Source organism: Podarcis muralis, chromosome 2, assembly GCF_964188315.1.
Source record: "Podarcis muralis chromosome 2, rPodMur119.hap1.1, whole genome shotgun sequence".
NCBI lineage: Eukaryota > Metazoa > Chordata > Lepidosauria > Squamata > Lacertidae > Podarcis > Podarcis muralis.
Genome location: NC_135656.1, coordinates 62,619,687 through 62,640,245, shown reverse-complemented (window position 1 = coordinate 62,640,245; position 20,559 = coordinate 62,619,687). Strand labels below are relative to the sequence as shown.

The 20,559-nt window shown below is 43.7% G+C and overlaps 1 protein-coding gene across 2 annotated transcripts in view; it reads right to left on the bottom strand.

Annotated features, from left to right (window-relative positions):
* SYNPO (synaptopodin) overlaps positions 1 to 9,665 on the bottom strand; it is an 80,522-nt gene extending 70,857 nt beyond the window's left edge. For both annotated transcript variants that reach the window (XM_028718287.2, XM_077924618.1), the window contains exon 1: positions 9,535 to 9,665. The gene's annotated coding sequence lies outside the window, so the exon portion shown is untranslated. The remainder of the gene's footprint in view (positions 1 to 9,534) is intronic.
* Positions 9,666 to 20,559: the final 10,894 nt, after the last annotated feature.

The window sequence follows — 20,559 nt, the reverse complement described above, 5'->3', positions numbered from 1 at the left end:
CTAATGGGATGGAGATGATGTCTGGCTTGTGTTGCATTAGCCCCAAGATGCACTGGATTTCATTAAGCCTGTATGCTTATCCAGTAATGTGATCTGAGGAAGCACTCAGTGTTGCTTTTAAAACTTGGACAAAGAAAGAGTAGAAGAGAGGAGAGGGTTTTAAAACAAAACCTCACTTTTCTGTGCCTTTTACAGTCTCTTACTGCCTTGCTCCAGGTGCTTTCGTAGTAAACTAGAGACTCCTGCTCTCTCACACAGCCTGCTTTGCTGCCTTTCTCCTCCCCTCCCACTCCTTTTTGACCATCCTTGACCTTCTTGTACCTTCTCGTAAAAAACTGCAGGATGCATTTGAAAGTCTGGAACATCAAGACAAACTCTAGGTGGAGGAGGGAATGAGACATCAAGACCTTTCCCCACTCCCACTCAGGCTTCACCCACCCACATCCATTCATCACACACAGACTCCCTGAGTGGAGAAGCTGGCCTGAGCCCAGTTCTTCCTTGGCCTGTTCTCAACAGCAACAGCTTCAGAAATGAATAGGCTAGCAAGTAAGTGTGGGTGGAGAGTTCCCATGCATCACTGAGACTATGACAATTTTGTTGGGAGGGGGTGAAGAAGAGATGGGGAGCCAGGACTATTTATCCAAACCCAACTCTTCCCAAACTAAACAGGAGAAGGAAGTGAGGAATGCTGCCCCGTCCCAAACCAGAAGTTGTCAGGGAGTGACCCAAGCATCAGCAACAAGGACCACCATGGAACTGATGGCTCTCCTCCTGCTTCGTGAACCAAGTCCCTGGATCTTTGATGGATGGGACTTTGAAAACATTGTGTGAGGAATTCAATCCATCTGCTTCTCTGATGGAACAATCTCCCCTCTCCTCCCCCACCATGTGCTCTTCTGGAGGTTCTCCAGACATCCCCCCCAAAGCCAATTTGGGGAGGCATGGGAGGAGGGGAGGAGGAAAAGCCCCATTGTAGAAGTCTTTGTATGGGCTTCTGCGAGCAGGACCAACTTGCTAAATCTGGCCCATTGCTCTCATCCCTGTAACCCTGGATCTGCCTTTGGAAGGTGGACATTGCTCCACTGGTGCCTGGTTCACTTGATGTAAACACCCACTAAATGATGCTCTTTACATTCTTCATTGAAATAGGGAGGCAATACATAGGTGCATTCAGAGCTGGGAGGCTTAGTTGCACAGACAAACCAAGTTGCCCCTCAAACCAAGCCTCAGTCCAGCAACAGTGGGCCTCTGAAGCCCGGGACCCTCAGACAAGACTCTGACAGAGAGGTTGCAGCTTCTGAGCTAAATACCACTAAGGGACCAGCACTGTTGCCCCCAAAGTCTCACACGCCACAAAGTCCAGTCACCACTGTTGACAATGTTCCTAGTGAGAGATAGAAGAAAGGCAATGGAAAGCTAGATTTAAGGTAAGATAGGAACCCCTTTATGGAGCTCCAATCCTCAGTAAGGGGGCGGGATGGAGGTTGGAAAGAGAGTCCTGCCGACCATATTGTCTAAAATGTACAACTTCTTACTAGAATGGTACACAAAAGATGAACAGACAAAGGAGGTGATGATGAAATGGGCAATGGATTTTGGGTATAACCTTGAGTATGATGCCTGGGTAAAACTGTGGAGTATAAAATTTACAGCATGTACCACCTTAAGAGAGAATATAATGAAAATGATGTATCGTTGGTATTTGACACCTGTTAAACTGATGAGAATGTACAGGATGAGCAGTAAGACATGTTGGAAATGCAAAGATAAAGATGGAGATTTTTACCACATGTAGTGGACGTGTGAGAAAATGAAACAGTTTTGGGAACAGATTTATAACAAATTTAAAAAAGATATTTAAATACACTTTCCCGAAAAAGCCGAAAGATTTCTTGCGAGGCTTGATGGGAGAGGAAATAGAAAAAGCAGATCAAAGGTTATTTATGTATGCTACAACTGCTGCCAGAACTTTGTTAGCCCAAAAATGGAAAGTACCAGAATTGCCAACAATAGAGGAGTAGCAGACGAAGATGGTTGAGTATGCGGAACTAGCAAAACTGACCTGTAGAATCCGAAATCAGGAGGAAACAAAATTCCAGAAAGATTGGAGTAAATTTATGGAGTACATAAATAATAACTGTAGAAATTTGAAGACTCTGGCAGGACTGAAAGAAATCTTATGATGTAGATAGGATTGGATACAATAAGAAACTGTGGAAAAGTAACTGACATAAGAAAACCTGTTGAAGGGAGGGAAGGAAGTCAATACTTAGCAGAGTGTGGGGAAAGAATGTGGGTAAATGATTGTTGAATTTTACTGTATTTTGTTTGTTTGTATTAAATGAAACACCAATAAAAAACATTTTTTAAAAAAAGGAAAGAGAGTCCTGCCAATGACTATATAAGGGCATTTCTTTGAGAATGTGCTACACTCAGTGTCCTGTCCATCACTGTGAAAGACCCCTTGCTCCCCAGGTTTGCTTGCTGGGTTCATTCCTGATCTGCCCAACTGCTTGGGGTGGACTCAACATGTCTGCTTGCAGCTGCTCTCTCCTCCTAACCTAGATTTGCCACACCTGCTTCTTCACCTTCCCAGTTGGCTGTGAGATCAACCTCACCAAGACCAGACAGACTTGGCAAATTGGTGGTGGTGGTATAGACTGTTTGGACTGGATACATATTTTATACATAAAATCAAGCCATCGTATTATCACAAAGTCACTAGAACAGAATCATAAGCATTAGAATCACCTCTCCTCTTATTGCTAGTCACCGTCAGCAAGTCTAGAAAATAAAAAGTGTTGCATCATCTCCATACAAATCATCAGCCCAATTCAGAACTGCATGCCAATATTATGTGTGCACAGGGGTAGAGACCCCTCAGTTCATTTCCTTCTTTCTCACAGTACCTGCTATTTTTGCAAGTGTAACAGACAGACGCAAAACAATGAGATCCTGTCTGGCCACAGAATATAAGGAAAAGCCATAGTGCTAGTCATATCCCTTGCAGCACTGGGTGGGGAATTAGTATGATGCAGCCTTTGCGTTGCCACAGGGTAGCATGACTGAGCAACATCTGGGGCGGTAATCCAGATTTCTCATAAAGCACATCAATCTTGAAAGAAAGCTCTCGTCCAGTGCTATTGCATTTCAAAGCAAGCGCCCTGGCTTTAAAGTAATTACACATTGTGTTCCCCGACAAATAGATGTAAGGGTTGTGCCATTGGTGATGACTGATATGAGATATTTATGCCTTCAAAAAGAAAGCTTGGGAAATGCCTGAACATGTCCTTCACTGGGGGGGGGGGGGGAATCTGATTCTACTTTGTCAATCCAGAGTCTGGAAATGCTCTAGAAGACGTTCTTGAAATACAACTCCCATCAGTCTCAGCCAGCATGGTCAGGGGTCAGGGATGATGGGAGTTGTAGTCCAGCAACATCCAGAAGACACTGGGTTTGGGAAGGTAGTCTAGTGGATAGGATCGCACACAGGTGTTCACTGTGTGAGTGGAAGAGGGAGGCTGTGGCAGGAGGCTCTACCCCTGTCATGTGACCACCCTTCTTATGCATTGGTCAGAATATGTGCAGACTACAGAGCAACCAATGTATGGCCAACTCTAGACATTCCTGAATCAACATGGATAATCCCTACCCATGTTGGTCTGGCTGCTGGGTAGGTTTTTGGACTGAATTAGCCTTGGTTGCTTTGGTGGGCAACGTACACCAGGAGCTGGGGGAATGCAACACATGGATTCTTCTGGACCTTTCAGCAGTTTTTTATGCTACCCACCATGGTATTTGTCTGGTTTGAGAATTAGGGACAGCACAGTTTGATGGTTCTGCTCCTATCTGGAAGGCAGGTGCTGGTGGAGTTGTTTTTTGTTTTGTTTTGTTTTTGCTTTATTGGTTCTTCACAATTCTGTTACAAAGTACTTCAAAGTTTATTCCCACACCACCACATATTGTTTAATATCCATATGAAATTGCTGGATACAGGGATTTGGGCTCAAGCATCACTAGAACTCTCTTTCGGCTTTTCATCTAATCCAGATGTAGCAGCGGATGTCCTGGACAGATGCCTGGAATTATAATGGACTGGATTGGGATTAGCAAAATGAAAGTCAATCCAGAGAAGCTGGAGGTACTGTTTGTGGCCAGCTTGTTCTACGATCAGTAGGTCCACACCATACCTTTGAGGTACACCCAATGTACATTTAAAGCACATGACTTCCCTCCAAGAATTCTAGGAACTGTCGTTTGCTCCTCACAGAGCTAGACTTCCCAACACATTTCCCAGAATTCTTTGTGCTTTAAATGTATGTTGGATGCTCTTTAAATATGTAGATCTGCCCCATGGAGATTCTTTGTGCTATAAAGCTCCACATGGCCTAGAACCAGAGTTTCTGGAAATCTACCTTCTCCCACATGAACAAATCCATCATTCAAGACCCTGCTCTGGGTGTCTTCAGAGGTAGTGATGACACCTGAACTGTACAACATCCTCCCCAACATATTCAGCATTCAGTCTTTTATCCTGTGGGCACCAAGTGAAAACGGTTCCATTTTGTTCAGCCTTTTGCTGAGTAATATGATGTACTGTACTTTATTGCTGTGACTAATCATAACTCAGGGTGTGCTTTGAGTCATTTTAAAATAGACCTTTTAATTATTTAATTGTATGTTGAACTGTAAACTGCCTTGAAGAATGTGTGATGGAAAGCTGGGATATAAGTGTTTAAAATACTCTTTTAAAAAAAACACAAAAACAATCTGCTTAGATAAAAATTAGCAGGAATAGGAGAAATGCAACCTCATTCCAACCTCTGTGCACCATGGTCTACATGTGTAGTCACCGCACACGTGTTCTAGCCAATGCATGGGGGGTGGGCCCATAGAGAGGGCTAAGTCATATTCATACCATACATCTAAAGCAGTGTAATACCGCTTTAAATAATCATGGCTTCCCCTAAAGAATCCTGGGAGTTGCAACTTGCTAAGGGTTCTGAGAGTTGTTAGGAGACTCCTATTGCCCCTTCCCAGTGAAAAGGGCTTGATTGTTAAGCCACTCTCAGAATCATAGCTCTGACTGTTTCAAGTGGTATCATAGTGCTTTAAATGTATGGTGCAAAAATGTGGCCAGAGTCACATTTCCTCCTACGGATGAACAGATGTGCAGGCTTGCGTCTCACTCTCTCTTTTCCTGTGTATCTCTGTGCAGCTGATAACATTCAATGAATTCAAATGTCTGGATCCATTTCCCCACAAACACTCAATGTGAATTGGAAATGCACACGGCAAGGGCACGTGCAAGGCAGCACAAATAGCTTCTGTCAATCATTTCATGCCTACACTTTGTGTTTTCTTCCTTATCTTCCTTTCCACTACCCATCCTCAACTTCTTCAGAGCCACAGAGCAGCACAGGCTTCCGTATATAGGCATAATTGCTCTGTCACTAACTAAGCAACATGGAGAGAACCAGGCCAGGACAAGGAGAAGGGACACTTCTTAGAAATGCAGGAATAGTAAGGGGTCTACAGTTTGAGAGCAGAGCTTGTCTTGTGGCCAAAAGACAACAGGGGTCCAGCACAGACTCTTAAGGGCATAGCTGTAATGTGTTACCTGAGTGGCTCCATTAGGAAATTGCCTACTGCATTCAACACAAACTTCTGAAATTCATTCAGGGCATCCCCATGTAGCACTCGCTACCATTGTCCAGCTGGCTGATGGCACTGGGAGCCACTATAGTGGGATGAATTTGGGCTTGAGATACTTACTTTCAAATACAGTGGTACCTTGGGTTACATACGCTTCAGGTTACAGACGCTTCAGGTTACAGAGTCCGCTAACCCAGAAATAGTACCTCGGGTTAAGAACTTTGCTTCAGGATGAGAACAGAAATCATGCTCTGGCGGTGCGGCAGCAGCGGGAGGCCCCATTAGCTAAAGTGGTGCTTCAGGTTAAGAACAGTTTCAGGTTAAGAACGGACCTCCGGAACGAATTAAGTACTTAACCCAAGGTACCACTGTAGTTGGTAACATCTTTGCTTACTTCCCTGGGCAACCTTAGGTAAATCGCTCTCTCTTGGCCTAACCAATCTCTGAAGGTTGTTGGAAGGATTGAACAGCCATTGTAGTGGAAAGAGTGCTAGACCTATGCCAGGGGGGTGCAGGTTCAAATCCTTGTTCAGGGATGATGACCCTATACATGACATGCATAGGGTCAGGGCGACCTTGAGCCAGTTATCTTTTGTCAACCTAACCTAAATTGCAGGGTTGAGGGAACCTACTTTAGAAGTAAGAATGAAGAGGGGAGGGTTTCATATACACCACCTTGAGTCCCACAGAGAAGGGGTAGGATAAAAATCTGCTTTGAACAGAAAGCGATAGTCCTGTGTAGGCTGCCTCCTGCTCTTCTTTGAGGAAAATGGGGCAGACCTTCCAAGTGTCCCTATTTTCCAGGGACGTCCCTGATTTAGAGAATCCCAGTTTCTGATTTGATTCCAGAATGTCCCACTTTTCCTTAGGATGTCCCTATTTTCATTGGAGAAATGTTGGAGGCTATGGAGTTATCCGACCCCTGAGCTGTTTGATGGCAATCCTGTATAGGGAAGGTTTTTCTATGTTTAGTGTTTTTTTATGTTTCTATGTAAGTTGAAAGCTGCCCAGAATGACTAGGGCAACCCAGTAAGATGGAATGGGACGTCCCTATTTTCATAGGAGAAATGTTGGAGGGTATGGTGGGGTGCAGTTGTGCTAAATAAATAATTGGATTTATATTAAGACAGGGGCAGGATATACAAGTGTCAAAATAAATATAATGCATTTATGGAGAGAATTGCTTGGAGTGGGCGGGAGACAGCCATGGCTGGGGAGCTGGAATTACACAGCTGTAAGAGAAAATTAGATTGCGCAAAGAATTTACAGCCTTTGAGGCAAAAGTGGGGAAAGGAGAGAGGAAGTTGAACACAGGCATGCAAAATAAGAGGACTATAAGGACCTTTTGGCTTCCCAACCATTCTAGCAGTAGAAACCATATAGTCTGAATCTGAGGGTGTCTGTCTCCAAAGCTCACTAGGGATGGGGGGAGAAATTTGGTCCAGTTCACATTTTAATGCAAATCTATCAAACTCCCACTTCACCCTAAAAATGGGCAGACCTAACCTCAGCCATCCTTTCAGATCCACACTTGTTGCAATTTTATGATGCAGTCCCCCAACCATAAAATGGGGGGGAGAGAATGAATATGGAGTAACTGTGCAAATAGAGGAAATTGTTTGCAAAAAATGCATCCTGGTGAGAAAATGCTGGTGAATTTTCATGGTGTATTTATTTTTTTAAATCACAATCTGATATGGAAATGTGACAACTTGAATTTAAGATTAGAAAAATGAAAAACTTCCATTTAAAGATTCACCCAGTCCTGTCTCCATTCCATTCCAGCCCATGTCGCTCTTAACCCTGTTATTTTAAATATACCACTTTTTATTCAAACTTTGGATTGGTTTACACCTTTGAGAACAAATTGTGATGAATTTGTGGTTGGACTTCCCTTTAGAAACTGTTGTCTTCCTTTAGATCACTGGTTCCCAAACCTTTCCCCCCCTGAAAATTGTGGAGGGTCTTGGTGGACTGTTTAATGCTTCTTCTCCTTGTTATAATGCACTATAATAGAGGTTGCATGATTCTAAATGGCATTTTAATTGCTTCTTTGATTTCTTATATTGCATTGTATTATAATTTGCAGTCCATAGATTCAAGTTGTAATAGAATAGAATACAAGAAACAAAAGAAACAACAAAAATACAATTAAAAATCCAGTTGAGTATTTAATGCAGGCATGCCACACAATCTGAATGAAGCTTTTGCACCACTGGTGGTCCAAGGACCACAGTTTGGAAATCCTTGCTTTAGAATCACCAATATCAAATGCATTGTTATGCAGTAATGGCAAGAGAAGGCAGGACCAAGGGACAGCAGAATATTCAGAATGTGCCAATCAGGTGGCATTGTATTCATAATCTTTCTCCCCCCCCCCCCCACTGTTATTTCCTTCCTGACTTTTTTTGCTTACTCCCTTTACCCTCCTCTCCTCTTCCATGCAGCTCTTCACCACTAACAGCATCCCCAACATGTTGACAGGACAGACAAGTCAAAGGACATTCTGTTGATTTAAGGGTGATCAGGAAGGCCTTTCATCACGATGGCAGATGTCAGCACCTTCAGCCATCCAAAAGGCAAAGGGAAGAAAGTCATGCTTTCCAGGCCCACACAGAAATTCGAGGACCTTTACAGCTAAAGTACCCCATGTCTGTGTCTGTATGTGTGCATTTTAAAGAGAAGGAGCTCATCCAGATATCTACTTGTCCTGCTGCTTCCCACTGGGAAAACCTGATCTTTACCACAGACTCAGAGCCAGGCCCTTTTTTCTCAGTCGGAACTCACTGGAACTCAGTTCCGGCACCTCTCAGGTGGGCACCATTGCCATTATAAGAGAACAAGGGAGACATTCATGGTGAGTTCCGGCACCTCTTTTTCTAGAAAAATAGCACTGATCGGAGCAAACATCCATTGGGTTTTCCATGGATTGACGTTTGCTCCAATTCAGTGCTAAAAAGTGGGTTTTCCCAGGGAAAATGACAACACAAATGGAAAACCATGCATAGAAAGCAAGTGTGGACGACCCCAAGTTGAATGTAAAGTTCAGGCTGCAATCCTACGCTCTTACCTGTAAACCCCATTGAATAAAGTAAAGATGCATAGAATTCCACCGACTGGATGATTTTCAGAACAACTCAAAAATAGTCAATAAGTCATTACAATTTGCAAAGTCTCAGGGCCCAAATGAACATGCTGGCCCCTCAAAGCTTCTTTTAATTTAGCGTAAGCAAAGGAGATTTTGTGCATAGTTGTGTGAAGCTGAATTCATGCCTGCAGCTCACTAAGGATGAAACACACACACACACACACACACACACACACACACACTTCCATTCCATCAGGTAACGGAACCCAGCGAATGGTCTGATTGGTTTCCCCATAACCACGTGATGCTCCTGTACTTTATTCCACCACGCTTGCCTAATGAAAGGCTCATTGTTAAATAAGAACAGGAAAGGGATGATGTACGTGTCCATTTCTGGAGGTCCATATCTGCCCTTTGGCTCTCAGATACCAAAGGGCAGACAGGTCGGTGTCTTTAAGCAGTCGGGACAGGCTTCCTGATCCTAGGAAAGCGCTCATGATCTAAGTGAAGCTGCTTTGCTGAGAGAATTGCACAGATCGAACTGGAGTGGCAAGAAAAAGGCTGTGCCTCACACAGATGGCAAAGCCAAGCCTGTGGAGAAGGAATCTCCTCCACTCTTCCATTAATACTGAGGGGAACATGCCAAGTTCTTGGTCCCTTGACCTATACACGCCACTTGTGAAATATACCAAACTTCTGATCACTGTTTGGCTTCATCATCCCCCATCCATTTCCAGCCTACAGCCTTGAGTAAAGTCTGCCCTCCGGCCTCCGCTAGGCCCCCTTACCTGCAGCAGTAAAATGATGCTCTCCCCCCGGCTACCATGCCAGCCAGCAGATCCTGTCTTCTCCATCCACCTCAGCCTGCATCTCAAAGCAACTGGGTTTCTCCTCTCTCTCTCCCTCCCCTCCTAGTTGCCTGAGCAGGAACAGAGGAAGGAAGGGTGAAAGCGGGTGGGGGTGGGAAGGGGGAGGGAGGGAGGGAAGGGGAGCGTGGAGCTGAAACTTTAATAGCACAGAGCCCCTTTTGTTTCACAACATATGGTATATTTCGTACATACTGAAGACATTAGCCACCTATATTTTTTAAGAGCTTACTTCAAAAGTATACATGGAGCTCATGCCCGGCTCTCTGAAAACACACTCTGGGAAGGGTTGGGAGCTCCTCAAAATCCAAACAGGGGAAAAATAAAGAAAAAGAGAAAGAGGAAAAGAGTCCACACTGAGATGCTTTGAAAGCCAACACAGTTCCCCCCCCCCCTTTCTTTTTTTAATTCCAGGGATACATGTGCGCAGCTTTATATACAAGCCTTTGCGGACAATCTGTGTTAACCAAGTTTATTTATTGCTCATCTGGCTGAGGTCTCAGTCCAAGGCACATTTACACAAAAGACAGGCGTGTTCTCTGTAGATTCTGGGGCATGGCTTGGTGCTGAAAGAGGACAGTCGTCCCATTCCCCCCCCCCCCCGCACTACTCCACACTTCATTAGCCCCACTGGAATTGACCCCGCTCCAAACATTTGCACATCACTACCAGATCCTAATGAATGGGTAGTGGGAGCAGGGGGAGAGGTGTCCAATGAATTTTGGAGCACATAAACTCTAACCCGCATGGGACATGATGCAGTGGCAAAGATAAGAGACTCCACACATCTGGCAGTGGTTTCGAAATGCATAAATATTTATCTTGAGTCCCAAACCCTTACGAAGCCAAAGAAACCATTTGAAAGAGCCTAGTATAGAGTCACAAATGGTAATTTTTCACACAGCCCTTGTAAAAAAAAAAAAAAAAAAAAGTCAAGATAGAAAAGCACTTCAAGTAACAATGTTGTAAATGACTGAGACTAGGTGATTCTGAAATACAATATAAATGTTATTTATTTTTGGGTCTACAATAATGTTGCCAGCCTTTAAGATTCTGGTACCTGGGTGAGACCTCAGGGATGAAGTCTAGGATCAAGGGACAGAATTTTGTGGTCAGACAGAGTCCAATGGTAAAAGGATGTGAAAATACAATTTCTCTAAGTTTTTAAGCTGTTCCATGTGTTCACAAATCCCCTCCTAGCAAGGGATACATTTGCGCGTGATATCAGGCCAACCATTTATCCATTGAGGCTGTCAGTTTCTAATTCAAATGACAATCAGTGGCTTCGTGGCAGACAACTCAGAACCCATACAAAGCAGATTTTTCATGGAACTGAGCCAAGCTTCAGATTAGTGAATTCATGGCAGGGAACACAAAACTCACGCAAAGCAGATCACACACACAAAAAGTGAGCGGGGGGGGGGGGTGTCATATGAATCTTTGGCAGAGAAGTTTTGCCCCTGTTGGAGCCTGCAACAGAGTTGGCTATTTCCATTACAGTTGCAAACTTCTTTTTTGACCTCTAGTTTGTGGCTATGTTGCCTCACATTTTTTTAATGCTAGTGTGAATCAGTAGGGTCTGCATGGAATTTGAATTCTGGAAAGTTGTGCCCTCGCAAGCCTTCCAGACTTTATTCTTCAACGAGCTTTGGAGATAAATGCTATGCTCATGAAACGGCTGCCATATTCAAACATTTGGGTTAGGTCCACATTTTCTGATTTAAGTAGTGATCTTTGGATGAACCTTTTCTATGCTTCTTATGAAAAATTAAGGGGCTTCTCAACTTGTAAATTCCTCTCAGTTTGTTTCTGTCACCCAAACACATCTCAAGGACAAATGCCACAAAACCTGGTCTCCTTTTGCTAGGCACCATGCAGTCTCATTCCTGGGCATTCCACCAGCCTGCTTCTATCCAGTGTGACCAATAGGCTTTCTCTCCTTCTATTGTCTTAGAAGATATGGCAGGGGAATAGACTGAAATGAAAAAGTTATTCTAATGCACACATGAATTAGGGTAAAGGAGTGAGTGTTCCACAGCTAGGGACTGCGGCTAATTATGAGGCCCCATAAATCTGTCACTACAACTGCTGTCCACATGCTGTGCATGGGGTGAGGGCACATGGCAAATTGGTGCTTTGTCCAATGTTTATCCAGTTGCATACTCTGATTTGCAATTGTAAAAGCTGCCAGTAAAAGGGCTTTATGGTTCTTCAGCGCTCATAAAGTTGTAGTGCCATAGCAAGGAGGGGAGGGGGCCCTGATTACTATGAGGCAGCAAAGCAAATTTATTACAGATTTGGGTAAGTTAATATTACAGTACAGCACTGCTAGCACTAAGCCTTGGATCACCGAGCAACCCCCACAAAAGAGACAAAAGAAACTTTATGGTGGGTGACGTGGAAAAGGCTGTCATTTGCTCTTCTCCTCTCACGTAGACTTTCATATTTTGCCTCCCAGGCTATTGCAAGGAGGCCATTGATTGGATATTTTCGACCTGAGATAAAACAAACAAGAACTTCTAGGGAGTTAGTCCTGTGCAAACAATCTGGCCGCCATTAGCAGTCATCCTCTGAAACAGCATCTGCCCATAATAAAGAAAACGTTTTTGAAAAATAAACGAAATTAAGCTCTTCTAATCAGCCCCTTTTGGCTGTGGTTCTTTATCTTCCATTTGCAACTGCAGTCACATCCAAACCATACATTTAAAGTGCATGGCTTCCCTCAAAGAATACTGGGAGTGTGGGTTTGTTAAGGGTGATTGGAATTGTAGCACGGTGAGGGATAAGTTACAGTTCCCAGGATTCTTTGGGGGAAGCCATGTGCAAGCCAAATGTATGGCATGGATGTGACAGGTGAAACAGGCCCGTGAGACCACAAGTATACCCACCAATATAGCACAGTGCAGAAAGGCTAGCTTTGTTGGAGAGAGAGGTTTGGAAGAGAGAGTCTTACTTTCTCATAGCAAAGTTAAGCACAGTGTTAAGCACATTAATACTTGGCTAGATTTACATCTGTCCTCATCCATCGTTAAACAAATGTTCCTCGTAAAAAATGCTTAGGCTAGAATAAATCACAGGCACTTAGCTTGCAAATAAGTGAATATTTTACTCACAGAGTTTCCAGAAAATAACAGCAAGCAAGTCTCCATTTGGTCCCAGTAAACCAGAGATGAAAAAAGGGTTCCAAGCAACTTAAAAGTAATTGGTTTTCTTGTGCAATCTTTGGGTTACCAAAGATACGGACTTTAACATCTCTCTTTTGGAGAGATTCAGTTCTCTTTTGGAGAGATTCAGTTCACTTGGTTTTTCTTGTAGCTGTGAGTCATTGGCTGCATGGCTCCTTGCTTGTTCAAGAAAACACAAAAAGAAAAGACTGGAAAGAAGGAAAGCCGTGGCTGCTGACAGCCTGCTAAGTCACATCCACTTGCAACCTGAGCTCTGGGATCCTTCATGAATACGAATGTAAGTCAGTAACTATATTACTACAATCTTCACTTCCATTAAGAACCTAAGAAGGGTCCTGATGGGTCATACTACAGTATACGCCTATCTAGTCCATCATTTTGTTCCCATAGTGGCCTACTGGATGCCTATGGGTAGCCAACAAGCCCATAAAAATGAGACATCCAACTGCCCTGTATTTCTTCTCTTTTACTATATTTCTTTGCCACTGTTTAAATACATGATCAGGTCAACTTACTGGGCCATATTCCACTAAATAAATGCGCTAACAGAAGCCAATGCAAAGATTCCTGCTAGCACAATGAGACTTCCTCCCTCACCCCTTATGCATGCTATCCATGCCATCCCCAAATTTGCTCAGGATCATTGGTGGAACCCCCAGAATAAATTAAAGGAGTGCATGGGGAGAGGAGCTGGAGATTATTCCATTGCACAAGGAGAAATCCTTGCACTGATGGAACAATCTGCTCAACATAAAATTGAATCCCTACCAGCCCTAGTGGGCACAGCTACTACTGAGTTTGCTCATCATTAGGCATGGGTGGAAATTATTGTGTGAGGCAGAAAAGAGTTTATTAGACTCTACAGATATGGCTGTTGATTACTTTCAGACCAAAGAGAAAGTAAATTCACCACAGATTTTGAAAGAGCAATTGCCAAGGCTAAATGAATAAATAAGAAGCTACAAGCACATTAGAAATATGGCTAGATGAACCTTGTTAGTCATGGAGGTTACTTGATGTTTAAAGTAGATGATGTCTGAAAATGTCATTATTACCCATCACTGACGCTCCTTTTGTCTCTCCATGTCTGAATCTTCTGATGACTTTTAATAACATTCCAGCTGATGCAAATACAACTCTTCAAATTTTCTCCAAATGTTTTGAGTGCTCATGATCTTTGCTCATGCCCTTGGCTTCTGGTTTCATTATGGTTTGCAAACAAATGTAAGAGCTGGGTGGTCCCCTACTCAAGTCTTATTCATACATGTTGCGCTGTGATCATGTAATTTTGGGAAGATTGGTTGCCTTTGATTATGAGAGCCTTGATCTTTAATCGTAAACATCGCTGCAGGCCTGAAACGTAGCAGATTGACAAGGTGGGAGTAGGGAGCTCCTAGCATTGCAATTGAATGTATTGCAAGACGGAACCCAAAAAAAGTGCCATGGAACTGTTTTCAAAAAGCAGCTGGAATGTAAAGTGGAAGCATTCTGAGAGTTGACAAAAGTACTCTGTTAAAAGGGATGACATTTGGCAGATACAGCATTGTCCCATGTATTGCTTCCAGAGCATGCAATCTTTCTAAATCAGGGTGGGGAACCTGTGGATCTCCAGATGTTCCTGGACTTCAACTCCCATCAGCCCCTGTCAGCACAGCCAATGGTCAGGGAGTAATGGGAGCTGTAGTTCAACAACATCTGGAGGGCCATAAGCTTCCCCAGCTCTGTTCAAAAGCAAAGCAGGTCTGCATCTGGTTAACATTTTTCACGGAAACCATGTACATATATAACTTGGCAAATGCCACAAACCACATAATAGTTAATGAGCAACATGCATCGCTTCTCACTGATACAGATGTAGCCTGCCATGGCAACTGGTTCTTGTGGTTCTGGAAGTGTGAACCATGCCATACTAATGAAGGAACAAGCAGCTGTTAGCAGATCCTGCCTAATCCCTCTTTCTCCTGTTCTTTGTTGGGGCAGGAAGATGAAGTAGTACTCCACCCTAGCCATCCAGATCAGGGCAACATAAAGAGCCCATGGTGAAACTCATTGATCACATGGTTTGTTGACGGAAAGTGCTAAGGGGCAGCTTCCTTTCACCATGGAACACTGGTGAAGAAGACTGAGCTTCTTGCCTCTGCAGATGTTCCAAAAGGGTTTGGGTTAATGGTGATGCTGTGTACAGGGATGCATGCGTCATTTTTAATCTTGAGGAATCAAGAGGAGTCCACAAAAAGATAGTAGCAGGAATAAACTTTTCCCAGGCTAAAAGATGAAAAATAAGTTTAGATCCCAGCAAAGTCTGGAATTCAAAAGTAATTTTGCATAGTTTACATTTCAGGAGATTTCATTCCTCCTCATCTTGCCTGGAGATCTGTCTCTCCAGTGTCTGCTTTCCAAAAAAGGTTTTTCAAGCGTCAGGAATTGTGCAAGAGACAGTAATTATATTTTTTGGTCTTCCAAATGTGCATTTCCTGCCTGTAAAAACATTCAAAACAGCAGAAATACAGTAATGGAACTGTACAAATCAAAGATAGTGGATTAACTCCAAGTGGCTTTAGAGCCGCTTTTGAAAGTTAATGGCAGATAATCTACATCTAGAAATTTACAGGTGGTGCAATACTCTTTCTAGATCTTTCAGAAGCTTCAGAAGCTTTCAACATTGTTGATCATTACAACTTAAGAAGTGTGGCTGGGGTGTGGGTTCAGTCATAGGTTATTTTGGACCTTCCTAAATCTGAGGGTCCCCAGGGTGCTGCTGTGTATTCAACAGCTTGTGAATATGCCTGTGAATTACTGCAGGCTCAATCCCATTTAATATTCATGTCTGTCTTCCCCAAACTGGTGCCCTCCAGATGTTTTTGAATCTAATTCCAATCAGACCTAGCCCACATAACACATTGGCCATGCTTTCTGGAGTTGATGGGAGTTGAACAACTGGAAATGATAATCTCTTAATGACTATTAGCATTTTTTTTTAGGTAGCATCCAATTTGGTTTTTGTTTTCCTTCAAACTCAGGAGCAGCTAATTGGGTTCTAGATTATGTCATATGGTAATTAGAGAGAAGATAGATCAAACACACTGAATTTGTATCTGGGCAATATGGATGTGATTATCATTGTGGATAACATGAGACCTCAGATAATGTGAAATTTGAACTGGATTTCAATTTATCTTAACTGGATTTCCCACCCCACCCCACCCTTTTTTTTAAAGAAGAAGACAAAATAAAATGAAATAGACAACTCGCCAGCTCCAGTTATAGCTGACAAACTAGCTATTCCTTCTTCAAAGACCTAGTATCTATCATGCATATTTATGGAATCCATTAGATTGGCTATTGCAATGCATCCTTCTTGGGGCTACCCTTGAAAATGTCTTTAAAAATGCAGTTAGTGCAAAACGCCGTACCCAGAGCCGTCTTTCCCATTGGTGTTAGTGATTCACTGCGCCAGGTCGCCGGCCTCTCAGGGGCACCCTCGCGAGTGGGGGAGCTGCGTGGCTTTGCCGGCAGCCTCCCCTTTCCCTGCACGCCCGCCAGCTGCACCCTGCCAATTATATGGCTGTGCAGCTTCCTTCCCAAGCCTCCGCAGGAGGAGAGCGATCCCCGCAGAGGCTTAGGATAGAAGCTGTGTGCAGCTTCCCTCCCAAGCCTCTGCATCTGCTAAAGACGGCCCTGCTCCCAGTCGTTGTCCTCCTCCTGATCCTGGGCTGACTTTCTGGGCTGCCTTCTCGGGCGCCCCGACACCGAAAAGCATGTCCACCAGCACGTTTTCCTGCTTGATCGCCGCCGCCACGCCAGGGATCGGGGCGGTGGGGGAGGCAGAAGACATTTTCCACACACCTCTCCCTTGTTTTGGAGTTGCCCGGGGGGGTGCCAGAGGGATGTTTGCACCACAGTGCAGGATATGCTTAAGACGGCCCTGGCTGTACCAAGAGAAAGGCAAAGATAGCATATAATGTAAACATAATATGTAACATGGCTGCATGTAAATTCCCAGACCCAATTCAAGATGCAGGTTACCAGTTTCCTACAATGTTATCTATGGCCTTGTCCCAGCATACCTCAAAGAGATCTGCTTCAGATTACATCAGCTGACGAAGTCTGTAAGAACATGGAAGAGCAGGAGTTTTCTCAGCTGAGGCGCCTCAGCCAGGGAACTGCCTCTCAAGGGCATTCTTGGTCTGGCTCACCTAACATTACAGGATTTCAGGAAGAGGGCAGGAGCTTTCTTCTTCCAGCAGGATTTTAAAGATAATTGGTGTTTTTTTATTGGCTGTATGTCACATTTTGGGGGTTTTCAAAATCACTGCTCAGAGGTTTGTTACTAGTTTTCTGGGAAATGTTTCCAGTCCCTTTATGATCCCGTGATCTGCTTTAAGCATCCTAAAAGGGAGTGGAAAGCAGGGCAGGGCACTAGCGGGGTACTCATTATTGACCAACAGAAATGAGGCCTATCGTTTAACTCACCTGTTAAGCGTTCCATTTGTGAGCTTGCTTGTTGCACTGCTTGTCAGTTTGTTGGTAATGCTACAACTGGCCTAGGTACTGAGGTATTAGAATGAAATGTGGTTCACATGTTCAGCACACCGTTCCTTTGAGTAGAAGTATGCCCTAATTAGTGGGACACAGGTGGTGCTGTGGTCTAAACCACAGAGACTAGGGCTTGCTGATCAGAAGGTTGGCGGTTCAAATCCCCGCGACGGGGTGAGCTCCCGATGCTCGGTCCCTGCTCCTGCCAACCTAGCAGTTCGAAAGCACTTCAAAGTGCAAGTAGATAAATAGGTACCTCTCTGGCAGGAAGGTAAATGGCGTTCCGGTGTGCTGCTCTGGTTTGCCAGAAGCAGCTTCGCCATGACCCGGAAAGCTGTCTGCGGCCAAATGCCAGCTCCCTTGGCCTGAAAACGGAGATGAGTGCTGCACCCCATAGTTGATTTCTGCTGGACTTAACCATCCAGGAGTCTTTTACCTTTACCTGCGATGCACCAATTTTCAAAAAGACCCAAGAAATATATAAAACACATCACAATGTGTATGCCCCTTGAAAGCTGAGCTGCTGGGATTAAAAGTTAGTGCACACTAACACCACTTTTAATTTCATGTATGAACCCCATCTAACTTATCACACCTGTTTTCAAGGGTGAATAGACTGTAATGCAGCAACATCTAAACGCCTCTCAAGTGCTATGCTTTCCTAGTATGAATCAATATAACTAATTATATGCCATCACCACTAATTATATGCAACCACCATCCAGGCTTTTCTTTAAGAAAATAACAAAGGAACTTCTATAACTTCCTTAGGTTGTCTGCTCCAGCATCCAGCTTTTCTTATACTGGAAATCTCCATGTCTGGGTTTGCTCCTTCTATATTATATAAGAAAAGTAGCAAAACAGAGGTAAAGGTTCTGCAGATGATTTATGTTACAGAGAGGCAAAGATTGGTTAGCAGCTATTAAGATAAACCTCCCAACCATAAGCGCACTTGGCAATGGATGTGATTGTCTAGGAAAGTTGTCAGCAGGATTTCCTTCTTTGGAGCTGCCAAAGGCGACTATTGACAGACATGGGCTTAGCTACAGCAAAGAGTGTCTCACTACACCAGGGTGGAGCAGAGGCATTTCCAAGCCACTTGTGAATTCTCTTCACCTTATCTCTCCCCCAGCCTCACAGCCCTTGGCTTTGTCTGCATTAGTGGAAGTCTGCAGAGCAGGCAGGAAGAGTCTGGGCAGCCAAAGTTTGTAGTGGGAATTGTGAGAACAGAGGCAGAATGTGAGGAAATGGTGGGGTGTGTGCCTGCTGGCCAGCTGATTGGGGAGATCAGGGGGGCAGGGGAGGGGGGCGGTTTCTGTTCCCCTGGCACTGTTTTGGCTGCTACAGTGTGAACTTGTATAAATGGACTTCTTATCTCGCAGACCATTTCATGTTTGCATTAAAGGAAAATAGTCTGCAGTGGGGGGCAGGGGGAAAATCTTGATAAAATATTTTGTTGGCATTGTGAAGAATACTAACTGCTTCTAATCAGCCAGCTGCTTTGTCACATCAGGGCTCGCATATTTCTAGAGTGAGCCACTTCTGTCTGACACAGAAATATAGAACAGCGGCACATTATGTGGGGGTTGAACTGTTCAGGACTGGCTTCGTAGTGGTAGTGGACCATTTCTTACTCTTTCTTTCTCGTCCACACAGAAGTTAATGAAGGAAGCAAGGCTAGGTCTTCCATCTCTGACAAAGCCAGATTTGTGTCTGTGTGTCTGCGTGTGCAAATCTGTGATTTTTCAAGAACTGGTGTGGTGTAGTAGATAAGGCAATCCAATACACTTTTGTTGGGGAGTAAGTCCCTTTAAATTCAGAAGGTTTTCCTTCTAAGTAGGGATGTGCAAATGTGGCTTCATCTGTCACTCATTGGCTCTTTAATCTGGTGTTTTCTAAACCACTGCAATTGATTTACTTTGCCCAAGACTTTCTTCCATCTTTTCAGCTGCTGATGTGGAAATATGCATTTATTTATTTCACATATCTCATAGCACACAATGGGCTTGCATCACCATATATTTACAAATTGGTTACCATCTCTGTGTGTTTTCCTATCAAAGTTAACGAATTCCCAGAGGGGTAGCCCCTTGATCCTTTCTCAGCACAAACAACAAAGAGTCTTAAATAACACACATTACAAAGCAGTTTATATACTTATTTACTCATAATGTGTGAATATTGAAATAAAAAACCCTCTTATATTGTAGAGAACTAAGTCAAAAACCATTCATACCAAGAGTCTATGCTGTGATAAGGGTTGAGTTGAGGATGGGAAGAATCTACTTGATAGTCCATTTCCAACAGATTCCTCTAGCATCTGTACTAGGGAGACATATACAGTGGTACGTCAGGTTACAGATGCTTCAGGTTACAGACGCTTCAGGTTGCAGACTCTGCTAACCCAGAAATAGTACCTCAGGTTAAGAACTTTGCTTCAGGATGAAAACAGAAACTGTGTGGTGGCAGCAGGAGGCCCCATTAGCTAAAGTGGTACCTCAGGTTAAGAACAGTTTCAGGTTAAGAACGGACCTCCAGAACGAATTAAGTTTTTAACCCGAGGTACCACTGTATAGGACTGTGTTGCACAAATGTAAGCTAGGAAGTCATAAGTGAGGAAGTCTTACTGTAACCAAATATCCATTGGGTCTAGGCAGGGAGGGTGAATTCCGTCAGTTTTGGTTTCTCTCCATTTCTCATTTTCCAACCATAAATCCAGCATTTTTGTATGCAATGGTCCCAAATATACACATTTTGTAAGCATTTCCCCTAACAGAATACATATTTGTATGTTATTTTCACTAATACATGCATTTCTATGCCCACTCACCTTGCATATCCATTTGTATACGCATTGTTTGGTTGGAGAAGTGAATCGCAACATTCAGAGAAATGCGAATTCCAAAAGGTAAGTTTGCTTATTGTTTCGGGAAGTGCAAATAGGTAGGTTGAGGTGGGGGGCGGGGCGGAATGCTGACTGAATACTGAATTTCTCTCTTCTTTCTTGAAGGCTGCTTCTGCTAGGCCTGGCCTGCCTCCCCAGCACCATCCCTCCATTCTCTGCCTCTCTTTGCACACCATGAATGAATACACACCTGTATTCATTCATCTGTGCTCTGCTGGGGAGAATCTACATTGGGGCCCCCACACCATTGTAGTGTTTTTCTTTGGCACCACAACATAAAGCAGACGTCTAGATTTTCACGGTGCCACTTCCTGCAGTAGA